The 12,439-nt window shown below is 45.0% G+C and overlaps 1 long non-coding RNA gene across 1 annotated transcript in view; it reads right to left on the bottom strand.

Moving 5' to 3' along the window:
• Positions 1 to 12,439, bottom strand: part of LOC138749378 (uncharacterized) — a 144,494-nt gene that overhangs the window by 22,796 nt on the left and 109,259 nt on the right. Inside the window, exon 4 of the long non-coding RNA XR_011348590.1 lies at positions 3,941 to 4,105. This is a non-coding gene — a long non-coding RNA (uncharacterized lncRNA). The remainder of the gene's footprint in view (positions 1 to 3,940; positions 4,106 to 12,439) is intronic.

Here is a 12,439-nt window from a genome sequence, read left to right as displayed (position 1 = left end):
TGGCTCATTGAAAGAGTCCGCCAATTATTTCTCCTTCATTCTCTTTCTGCATGACCCTGCATATGTTCACTTTTCAAATATTTATCCATTGCCTGTATAAACACTTCCTTGGCAAGCGCTTCCATTTCAGGCAGAGAGAAACAGAGCACAATGACAGGAGATTAAGACAGCGTCATCTCTCACCACATAGTGCAGAATTTGGACAAGGGCTGTCCTTTGTACACCTGCTGCTCTATGATAGAACTGTGCCAAAGGATGGCAGGCGCCCCATTTACGAACCTACACAATAATCGGTGAGATAGGTTGTAGAGAAAATCAGTGAGAAAAATAGGGATGGAATTAGAGAGCATGGAGAGAGAAAAATAAGGTAAGAATGAGAACGGAGAGAGAAAAATAAGGCCAGAATCAGTAAGAATGGAGCGAGAAATGAAATGAGGAAATATGGTGAGAATGGAATGGGCTATATAATGACAGGAATAGAAAAACAGTGAGAAACATAATGGTTAGGGTAGAGTGAAACAGAAAGAAGGAAATCTGCAAATGGAATTTAGGACTATAAAGGGGGGGGTATACAATGGGGGGGAGGGCGATGAACGACAACAAGCCGTATACTATTTCTATGCTGGGGGGGCGAGTGAGCAGATTTGGTGAACACTCCTGGCCATCGCACTGAAGCTTAACGCACAGCTGAAAGACACAACCACGTTCAGTGAGAGGTGAAGTGACCTGACACCGTGGCCACTGAGGAGGAACAGGGAGAAAGCATCCGAGCTTTCCGTTCAGTCCCCGCACAGAGGCTGAGTGGTATCAACACTGCCCGTCACACCTCGCCACTGCAGAGCGGCTGAAATTCAGCCCAAATTGTAAAGACTGCATCCAAGAAAACTTACTCACTCAATCACCTCAGTACCACCAGTTATCACTATGACGGATACATTCTGCCAGGTCTGGGTTGGGGGGTGGGGAGGTGGTGGAAATAAGAGGTTTGTTAATAGGTTTATACAAGGTCTCTCTCTCTCTCTCTCTCTCCCCATTGTTTATAGCTATATCAGAAGGGAAATGCACTGCTGTGGATAGCAACATGTAAAGGAACACATTTATCGAAAGATCATTGTGCCTCAATAATCAGGGTAATTTTTTGCTATGATGATCAGAAGGAAAATATCTATTAAAGCAAACCCTATTTGTTGAAGTCAGTGGTCCTCATCAGTCACTCTGGGAAGCTCCTGCTATCTCACCACAGGAGGGAAATAGCGCAACTTAAGTTGCTTGATGATGCCCTCAGGGATGAGAGATGAGAGCTGAAATGAGGTTTGAAATGTGATAAAAGGATAATCTAGCATAAATAGATTGCATATGCTCATTACCTGCATAAACAGTGAGGTTGCTGTGATGACTATATTTGAATAATTTAGGAAGGGCAGGATGATGGGTGAGGGGCAACTCTTTAACCTTTGCTGGGAATAATTAACCCTGATACAGTTCTCGGAGGCTGGAAGCACTGACGTGAACCCCTCTGCAAAGATGCTAAAGCAAGGCCAACGAAAAAGAAAAGCCTTTCAAATGGTCGAGGCAATTTCCCTCAACGTTTAATAAAATGGGATTGGGAGTCTCCAACTGTCTGGGGTTGTTCCTTGGAGGAATTAATCTTTCAGACACTGCTGCCGGTGAGCAGGGGAAAATGTTGGTGATTTGGTGGGGGAAGGTAGGAAATCTGACCGTCAAACGACAGCTCATGGGTGATTAAGAGTTTTCCAGCTCCCTCTGTCTGGTCCAGAAGGTCATTGAATCACAAGGAAGGAGGTTGAGTGAGCTAGGGCTTCTCTCTTTGGGGTGACAGAGGACAAGAAGCGACAACAGTGTTTTATAATATTACGAGAGGTACAGATAGGGTGGACAACTAACATCTTTTTTCCCAGACCGGCAACAGCTAATACCAGAGACATACTGTAGATTAAGGAGAGCGGAGGAACTTTTAGGGGAAATGTTAGAGATGTTGATTTACATGGAGAGATGGGTGCCTGGAATGCATTGCCTGGGGTGTTGGTGGAGGCTGTTTCAATAGTGACATATAAAAGACATTTAGATAGGCACATGGATGAAAGAAAAATAGCGGGCTATGTGCTGTGAGTGAGGGAAGGCTTGATTGATGAGTAGGTTTGTTGCAGTGGTGCTCAACATTTTTCTTTCCACTCACATACCACCTCAAGTAATCCCTTAATTATCACAGAGCACTGATGCCATAGGTGCTCTGTGGTTAGTAAGGGATTACTTGAGGAGATATGTGACTGGAAAGAAAAATGTTGAGCACCACTGGGTTATTGTTTGCTGAAGGATCTGTATTGTGCTGTTCTATGTTCTATGAGATGTTACCTAACCAAGAAGGTGAGGTGGTGGCTGGTGGTATAAGGTCATGTGACAAAACGTCCATGAGATAACATTGAAGTGATGTTATTCAGCTCAGCTCTTGCGTGTGTTGTTTGGGAGTTTTCTTGTGAATGGAAGTAATCTGTCAACCTTAGCAATAGCACATTGAGGAACAAGCCCTGGTTTTGAAACTTTTTTTTTTGGATCATGAATTTCCATGAAGTATCCCCTCACTGCACAAATTAGTGGCTAATTTCTTACATTACCTTTATGCTGGTGGCTCTCAACCTTTATTTTTTCCTCTCACTTGCCACCTTAAGTTATCCCTTACTAAACTTTGGCATCCTAAACCATAAATGCTCTGTGGTTAGTAAGGGATTGCTTAAGGTAGTATGTGAGTGGGAAAAAAAAAGGTTGAGAACAACTGCCTTTTCATGACTGAATGTGCAAACAGTTTGCGGGTGTATCTGGAAATCTCTGGCTTTGTTTCTGGTAATTTATGGAAGTTTCCGAGGCTTCGGTGACTTGGGAATGATTTCATGGTAGCTGTGGGTGTGGTGTGCACATTGCATTGAAAACAGGACAGTTTTTGATCTACAAGTCCCTCCTTGGAAGGAAGTATAAAGGATTGGAAACTTTTATAGTTACACAGAAGTTCTCATTTCACTGTTTGGATATTGACAAACAATTTCCCTAAAGGTGTGGCACCAATTGTAGTTTAGTGGATTCCACTCATGCCTGCCTCTGAGGGTTAACATCATGAATTCACAGACCAGAGAGAGAAGCTGAATCCACGTCCAAGCAGTGGTGAGGGAGTGCTGCATTGGTATGGGTGCAGTCTCACAGGTGAGATGTAGAACTGAAGCCCAGTGTTTTCTCAAGGGTAAAAGGTTCCTCTGCACCATTTTGTGGGATGACCAAAATATCCCACCCACACTAGTCCCACCTGCCTGCATTTGGCCTATGTCCCTCTAAACCTATGCTACCCAATAATCCATCCAATTAAAAAAAACATTGCAATAGCATTGCCACATCCCACCTTCCACCCACAGTTCAATACTGTGTAAAAATGTTACCCCTCAGGCTCCTGTTAAATCTCTTCCCCCTTACCCTAAACCTAGGCCCTCTGGTTACCGATTCTCCTACTCTAGTCAAAAGTCTCTGCACATTCACCTGATCTATTCCTGTCATGATTTCGGATCTGGTCATTATTTATCCCTGAGCTAATATCCACAAATAGATTAATTTGCAATTGTCTCATTGTCACCAGCAGCTTGATGTATGTAAATTGGCTGGTTTGTTCCTTACATCACAATAGGGGCAACACATCAATGGCACCTCGTTAGGATGACACGGTGAGGAGAGTTTTGTTCTATATTAGACAATGCAGGCCAAGTCGGACTCATCAACTGAGAAGCGCTCACCAAGGGTATCCTGATGTTCCTTGGCACCCCAGCATTAGATAAGGCATTAAACAACTTGTGACCCCATTCCAAATTCCCCCCCTACCTTGTGTATATTGTGTGAACTATCAAATCAAATGCAATACCTCTCATACTTGTGTTGTCCTTACCCTTGGTTTGCTTGTCCCTTCTGACATCACCCACAGTTATCCAATCCTACAGCACTGAAGTGGACCTTTTGGTTCATTGCTTATTGCTGACTCTTTGAAAGAGGTATTCAATTAGTCCCAACTCTTTCCTCTTGTCCAGTCGCATTGTTCGTGATTCCTTTGGACCTTTGGAAGCAAAACTCTTTCCTTAATGGCTCAAAGTTCAGATTTCTAGTCAGACATACATGACATCACATACAACCCTGAGATTCTTTTTCCTGTGGGCCACACAAAATTATCACTTATTGATAGTGCAATAAAATGTACTCAACATACACATGCTAACAAGTAAAGAAATGTAAACCATGTGCCATAAAGAGAAAAACATCAATAAAGTGCAAAAAGAATTCCTGAAATGAGCCCCTGCTTGAGTTTGTTATTGAGGAGTCTGATGGTGGGGGGGGTAGCAGCTGTTCCTGAACCTGGTGGTATGAGTCTTGTGGCACATATACCTCTTTCCTGATGGTAGCAGCGAGAATGGAGCGTGTGCTGGGTGATGTGGATCCTTGATGATTGCTGCTGCTCTCCGACGGCAGTGTTCCCTGTAGTGGGGAGGGTTTTACCTGTGATGTCCTGGGCTGAGTCCACTACCTTTTTCAGGGCTTTACACTCAGAGAGTTACTGTGATGCAACACGCTTTCCACCACACATCTGTAGAAATTTGCCAGGATGGCACGGTTGGCCTAGCGGTTAGCGCAACACAGTGCCAGTGATCAAGACCTGGGCTTGAATCCCATACTGTCTGTAAAGAGTTTGTACGTTCTCTCCATGTCTGCATGGGTTTTCCTCCGAGGCTCCAGTTTCCTCCCACTTTTCGAAGCGTACTAGGGGATTGTGAGTCAATCAGGTGTAAATTGGACAGCAAGGGCCGAAATGACCTGTTACTGTGCTGTATGTATGTCTACATTTAAATTTTATACCAAATCTCCGCAAACACTTCCCAATATCCGGAGGTTGTCGTGGGCACGGTAGATGGTGGCAAGGTTATTCTTGTTGACTGATGTTAATTCAACCATCTCGACCAGCTACAGTATTCCTAACCAAGTAAAATATCCCAGTGCAATTCACAGGGATAATTATCAGGACCTGGGTATATAACGATGTTAGGATTGGTCATCAAGATATATGTTAAGGACAATCTTTCAGGAAGGGAGTATGTGAAAATGATTGGGGAGGATGCTTAACTGCCAGGGATCTTGGCAACTATAGGTCCAGCATCTACTCGAGGAGTGATTATAATCAGAGTTGATCAAGGAACTACATCTTGGGATTTATAGCACTAGAGGAAAGAGATGTAGAGGACTGGAGAATTAATCTATTTGTGGATATTAGCTCAGGGATAAATAATGACCAGATCCGAAATCATGACAGGAATAGATCAGGTGAATGTGCAGAGACTTTTGACTAGAGTAGGAGAATCGGTAACCAGAGGGCCTAGGTTTAGGGTAAGGGGGAAGAGATTTAACAGGAGCCTGAGGGGTAACATTTTTACACAGTATTGAACTGTGGGTGGATGTGTTGAACGGGCTGCCAGACGGAAGATGGGATGTGGCAGTACTATTGTAATGTTTTTTTTATTGGATGGATTATTGGGTAGGATAGGTTTAGAGGGACATAGGCCAAATGCAGGCAGGTGGGACTAGTGTGGGTAGGATATTTTGGTCACCCCACAAAATGATGCAGAGGAACCTTTTACCCTTGAGAATTGAAAACAAGGATGTAAAGTTAACACTGATTTTTTAAATTATTTAGTTAAGTGCATCCTCTCCATTCCGTGATCAGCGTTCCCCTCGAGTTGGCTCCCAGAGGGACCAAACAAATGGAAATAATCTCAGGGGAACACACCCACCTTTATTGCTACTACAAGGCCCAGCTACAGAATTAAAAGCACCAGGACTGTGCACTCCTTTACCAGGAAGAATGTGGAGGCTTTGGAAAGGGTGCAGAGATCCACCAAGAAGTTGCCTGGACTGGAGTGTGTTAACTGTAAAAAGATGTTGGGCAAACTTGGATTGTTTTCTCTGGAGCGTCAGGGGGCCGAGGGACAATCTGTCAGGTTTATAAACTTGTGGGAGGCACAGATAGGTTAGTACACTCTTTCTCAGTGGAGTCCCGATGGGGGCCACAGCACTTTGAAGAAAAAAAGCCTAGTTTTCCTTTCACCTCACGTTGCATAAGAATTTTTAATGTTTTTCTTTATGAAGTCGGTAGGAAAGAAGTATGGAAGAAACCAAAATGTAACTGCTTCACAAGGAAGATGGTCCATAAAACTATTATTTAAATGGGGAGAACATTCAAAATTCCAAGGTGCAAGGGGACTTGGGAGTCCTCATGCAGGTGGACGTCCAGGTTGAGACAATGGTGAAGAAGGCAAATGCAATGCCGTCGTTCATTTCTAGAGGGACATCATACAAGAGCAGGGATGTAATGTTGCAAAGCACTTGTGAGATCTCACTTGAAGTACTGTGTAGAGTTTTGGGCACCATATTTGAGAAAAGACATGCTGGCGTTGGAGAAACGATAGGAACGATTATCAACTTTTGGACTGGACTTGTTGGATTACTGAAGGATGAGAGTTACCTCATCAGAGGCATTTCGAATGCTGAAAGGCATGGACAGAGTAAATATGGCAAGGATGTTTCCCATGGAAGGGGATTCTAGGACAATGGGGCACAACTTCAGCATAAAAGGGCATCAAAAAATGTCAGAGGGTCGTGAGGCTGTGGAACTTGTTACCACAGGTGGCTGTGGAAAGGGTTGAGTGGGAGGATGGATCAACTCATGATTAAAATGGCGCAGCGGACTCGATGGGCTGATGGGCTCCTGTATTTTGTGATCTTGTGATAAACTTTCACGAGAGATCCAAGGGGGCCACAGACAATAAAAGATTGATAATGGCTAGGTTAGAACGTCAGAATCTTTCTCTCAGGGTGGAAATGTGAAATGCTTTAAGGCAAGAGAGGGAATGTTTAAAGAAAGTGAAAGGGAGGCAAGCTCTTTTTACCCCAAAAATGCTGGGTGATGGGAACGTGCTGACAGAGTGGGCACTGGAAGCAGATTCGATGATAATAGACGCTGCAACAGGCAGGCATGTGAACAGACCGGGAATGGAGGGCAGAGGGGATTTGTTTCATTTGGCATCATGGTTGGCACAGACATCGTAGGCCAAAGGACCTGTTCCCGTACTGTCCTATGTTTAAATTTAGACATACATCACAGTAACAGGCCATTTCGGCCCATGATGTCTGTGCCACCCAATTACACCCTACACCCGCCCTATATTCCCGGTGGTCTTAGAACGGTGGGGAGAAACCAGTGTCCCCGGGGAAAACCCACACAGACACAAGGAAAACGTACAAATTCCTTACAGACAGCATTGGATTCTAACCCCATTAACAGCATTAAGGTAATTGTGTAGATTTCCCCCCCACCCCCCTACGCTAACCTTTCAGTTCCACATCTTCTGCAGGCAAAGAAACCTCAAATGTTTGTCTCTGAAAACAGCCAAGCTCCAATCTCAGTGAGGGGTTAATGTGTAATAATGCAGACAGCAGCAATCACCTGAATAATCAGCCTTCTGATGAGAATCCACTTCCATCCATGAACATTCAAGCTACCTGCTGTCATTTTCCCTTTCGTTTATCCTGCTGTCAAGAGTATTGCCGACAGCACATACACAGAGGTTTGAAATCTTGGAGTCATTATGCTTTAATGCACGGCTTCTGTTTTAGTTGGACTGGTGGAGCTGAGGGTGGGGGACGGTTCCTCCAAGCAAGCTGTGTGGAGACTTTAAATCATTTAATTTCATTGTCATTTATGCGGAGAATTCTGGTCTCAGCTGCTAATAGGCAGAGAGCTCGATTGGCTCCTAATCCACTAATAGTCTTGACAGATTCCATTGTAATGTAAGTATTCATCTTGCAAAGCAAACAAACCCAGTGAACTAAAGTGTCAGCCTTATATTCCTGTACGCATCATTACGTACAACATGCAATAGGCATTTTAAACTAAGGGTTATTAGTAAAAATTCCATGACATGATTCCTGCCTGGCAGTACTTTGGCTTGGCTTCGCGGATGAAGATTTATGGAGGGGTATGTTCGCGTCTGCTGCAGGCTCGTTGGTGACTGACAAGTCCGATGCGGGACAGGCAGGCACGGTTGCAAGGGAAAATTGGTGCGTTGGGGTTGGGTGTTGGGTTTTTCCTCCTTTGTCTTTTGCCAGTGAGGTGGACTCGGTGGTCAGAAGACTGCCGAACTGTGAGGCGCCAAGATGCACGGCTTAAGTTATCACTTCTTCTTTGGCTTGGCTTCGCGGACGAAGATTTATGGAGGGGGTAAAAAGTCCACGTCAGCTGCAGGCTCGTTTGTGGCTGACAAGTCCGATGCGGGACAGGCAGACACGATTGCAGCGGTTGCAGGGGAAAATTGGTTGGTTGGGGTTGGGTGTTGGGTTTTTCCTCCTTTGCCTTTTATCAGTGAGGTGGGCTCTGCGGTCTTCTTCAAAGGAGGTTGCTGCCCGCCAAACTGTGAGGCGCCAAGATGCACGGTTTGAGGCGTTATCAGCCCACTGGCGGTGGTCAATGTGGCAGGCACCAAGAGATTTCTTTAGGCAGTCCTTGTACCTTTTCTTTGGTGCACCTCTGTCACGGTGGCCAGTGGAGAGCTCACCATTTAACACGATCTTGGGAAGGCGATGGTCCTCCATTCTGGAGACGTGACCCATCCAGCGCAGCTGGATCTTCAGCAGCGTGGACTCGATGCTGTCGACCTCTGCCATCTCGAGTACTTCGACGTTAGAGATGTAAGCGCTCCAATGGATGTTGAGGATGGAGCGGAGACAACGCTGGTGGAAGCGTTCTAGGAGCCGTAGGTGGTGCCGGTAGAGGACCCATGATTCGGAGCCGAACAGGAGTGTGGGTATGACAACAGCTCTGTATATGCTTATCTTTGTGAGGTTTTTCAGTTGGTTGTTTTTCCAGACTCTTTTGTGTAGTCTTCCAAAGGCGCTATTTGCCTTGGCGAGTCTGTTGTCTATCTCATTATCACTTAAGCCTTAAGCAAACACATTACTTGGGTTCCAAAGACTTCCAACACCCAGCTTGTTTCAATATCACCTCTTTCCTCACCTTCTCCCTCCACTTCAGGCTCTTTATACTTTTTTTTCCCCACTTCCTCCATGGTCTTGCACTTTCTCCACTGAGATTTGAGCACTCCTCCAATTCTAGACCCTACTTTTCCTGCGTCTTGCTATTGGCAGCCTTGTTGGGCACATCAGCCCAGCCCAACTTCACTTTCCCATTGATTCAGGACCTTCCTCATAACCTAGGAACTCACAGAAATGCTGGAGCCCTTCTTCAAGGTGTTAGCAAAAAGCTGAAGTTTAGAGAGAAAGGGGAGAAAATGGGAGGGAGGAGTTGTGGCCAACTAACAAAAGGTGTTAATTGGATATAATAAGAGGAAAGGTGAGAATCGAGTTTGGCTCTAGGGAAGCGAGGGGCGGAAGCCCCTTTCACAATTGAATCCCAGTAAATCGGTCGTTCAGTGTCCCGGGATAGGAATGGGGGTTTGGCCTTTCACACTAGACCACTCCTAACCGGGACACTGAACGCTTGCAAGGTTCTATCCCTGGCGTTTGGTCTGTTCTACCTTTAATCGGAAGTGCCTGCATGACACGGCACTCAAAAGGGAGAAGTGATTGCCTGTTTCACACTTACCTGATCTCAACGCTGGCGACTGCAGACGCCAGGGATTGATCTAGGAGTTGAGGCCGTCAATCCCCAGCGTGAGAATACGTCATCTGACCCCAGCGTTGAGCAGGTTTTGCTTTCACACTTGCCACTTTAAAGGCCAATTGGCATTCGATTCCTGGGATCTCTGGCAAGTGTGAAAGGGGATAGAGACAGACAGAACTATGGGGAAAGAGACAGGGAAGAAGGGGGGTTTCTTAATGGAAATTGGAGAAGTTAATGCTAATGCCATCCGGTTGGATAGAATACAAGGTTCCTCCATTAGTGAGTGGTTTCAGTCTGGCAGTGCATGAGACCATGGACAGACATGACAGCAAGGGAGCAAGATGGGAAAAGAAATGGGTGCCACTGCTAGATTCATGCTATTGCAGCGGACAGAGCTGAGGTTTTCAACGAAGCGATCTCCCGGTCTGCGACCAGTCTCTCTGATGTAGAGAAGACCACTTCTTTATAACCTCACGAGTATGCAAATTAGGAACAGGCATCATTTACTTGACCCCTTGAGCCTGTTCTGACATTCAGCAAGACCAGGGCAAATCCAACTGCACCCTTCCCACATTCTCATCTGTAACCTTTTGCTCTGTGCTTGTCAACGATACATCTCCCTCTACCTTATTCACAGTTAAAGACTCAGCTTCCTTCCACTGACCCCTGAGGAAGAGCTCCAAAAACTGAAAACCTCTGCGAGCAAACAACTCATCTCAGTTCTGTCTTAAAGTGCAAATGTTTGTTTTTAAATGGGTACCTTGGTCTAAAGCAGTGGTTTTCAAACTGCACCCCCCCCCCCCCCCAATTCACATTCCACCTTAAACAATCCCTATGCTATAGATGCTCTGTGATTAGTAAGGGATTAGCCTTCCCAAGATCGTGTTATATGGCGAGCTCTCCACTGGCCATCGTGTCAGAGGTGCACCAAAGAAGAGGTACAAGGACTGCCTAAAGAAATCTCTTGGTGCCTGCCAAATTGACCACCGTCAGCGGGCTGATATCGCCTCAAACCGTGCATCTTGGCGCCTCACAGTTGGGCAGGCAGCAACCTCCTTTGAAGAAGACCGCAGGGCCCACCTCACTGACAAAAGACAAAGGAGGAAAAACCCAACACCCAACCCCAACCAACCAATTTTCCCCTGCAACCGCTGCAACCTGTCCCGCATCGGACAGGCATGTGCGGACTTGTCAGCCACAAACGAGCCTGCAGCTGACGTGGACATTTACCCCTCCATAAATCTTCGTCCGCGAAGCCAAGCCAAAGAGAAAGAGTAAAGTGGTATGTGAGTGGAAAGTAAAAGGTTTGAAAACCACTGTTTTAATCGTACCAAATTGACTCGTTATTTACAGCGTTTCATAACTCCAAAAGAAATGGGCCCATGACAATTTTTCTCAAGTAAAATATTTCAGTAACAATTGGGTCTAGAGCAGTGATTCTCAACCTTCCCTTCCCACTCACTTTAAGTAATCCCTTACCAATCACAGAGCACCTATTGTTATTGGTGGAATGCGAGTTTAGCGGGCAGTTTAAAAACCACTGCTCTCAAGAGTCAGAATTTCCTTGCAGGTGTAAATTGCCATCTCACTAACATGCTCAATCCTCCTTTATTGAAGAATTTAGTTCCAATTTTCCCATTGGAGATGTAAATACACACTTGTGACTGGTTGGGGAGGGGGAGAGGAGGGAAGGGCAAACTCCACCCACAGACATTTATGAAAGAAACTTTGACCAACTCAGACTTAGATGTATCAAACAAGGTGGAATGGCATGTCCGTTATGGCAGAAGTCCAAAAATCCAGATGCCATAAATCCAGACCACCCGAGATTCTGGACTTTTCAAAAACACACAAATTTTAGCGGTCTTTTGTGTGTGTGTGTGTGTGTGTGTGTGTGTGTGTGTGTGTGTGTGTGTGTGTGTGTGTGTGTGTGTGTGTGTGTGTGTGTGTGTGTGTGTGTGTGTGTGTGTGTGTACATGCGTAGGCACCACAGATTCAGGGCGGCATGGTTGGAGTAGCGATTAGTGCAACGCCTTTACAGTACCAGTGATCAGGTCTGGGGTTCATATCCTGTGCCATCTGTAAAAAGTTTGTACGTTCCCCCTGCATGGGTTTTCCCCGGGGGTTCTGGTTTTCTCCCACCATTTGAAACATACCGGAGGTGTAGGTTAATTGGGTGTAAATTGGGCAGCGTGGATTCATGGGCCAAAATGGCCTGTTACCATGCTGGATGTTGAAATTTAAAAATAACATTTTTAAAAAGTGACCACAATTACTACAGGTAATCTTATCACAAAGAAATTCATTTATATACCGTATTTTTCTTTTACAATGTTCATTTTTAATCATAATTTCAAGCATTACTCTCTTTTTGTAGTGAAAAAGTTTTATGTCTACATTTTAGACAAGTGATTATTTTTCTTAAAACTGCTCGTTTTGATAAATGAAGCAGGCTGTATTTGTGAATGAATAAACTATCAAAATTTACCTGTTCATCTCTACTTTATTCCTCCTTAAATTTTAATTTAAGTCAGAATCCGGACTGACTCAAGCAGTCCAGATTTTAGGACTTCTACTGTATATTAAAATGCTAGAACCCAGTTTGACCATCGACCTCCGGTTTCTGCTAGCCCACTCCCTGTCTCCCTCTCTTCCTCATCCCTCTGTCTTCTTTCCTCCATCTCTCCCTCTAGATTCCCAGAGCCAAACCCACCCCCCTTTATTTAC

Source organism: Narcine bancroftii, chromosome 14, assembly GCF_036971445.1.
Source record: "Narcine bancroftii isolate sNarBan1 chromosome 14, sNarBan1.hap1, whole genome shotgun sequence".
Lineage (NCBI taxonomy): Eukaryota > Metazoa > Chordata > Chondrichthyes > Torpediniformes > Narcinidae > Narcine > Narcine bancroftii.
This window is presented reverse-complemented; position numbering and strand designations above follow the sequence as displayed.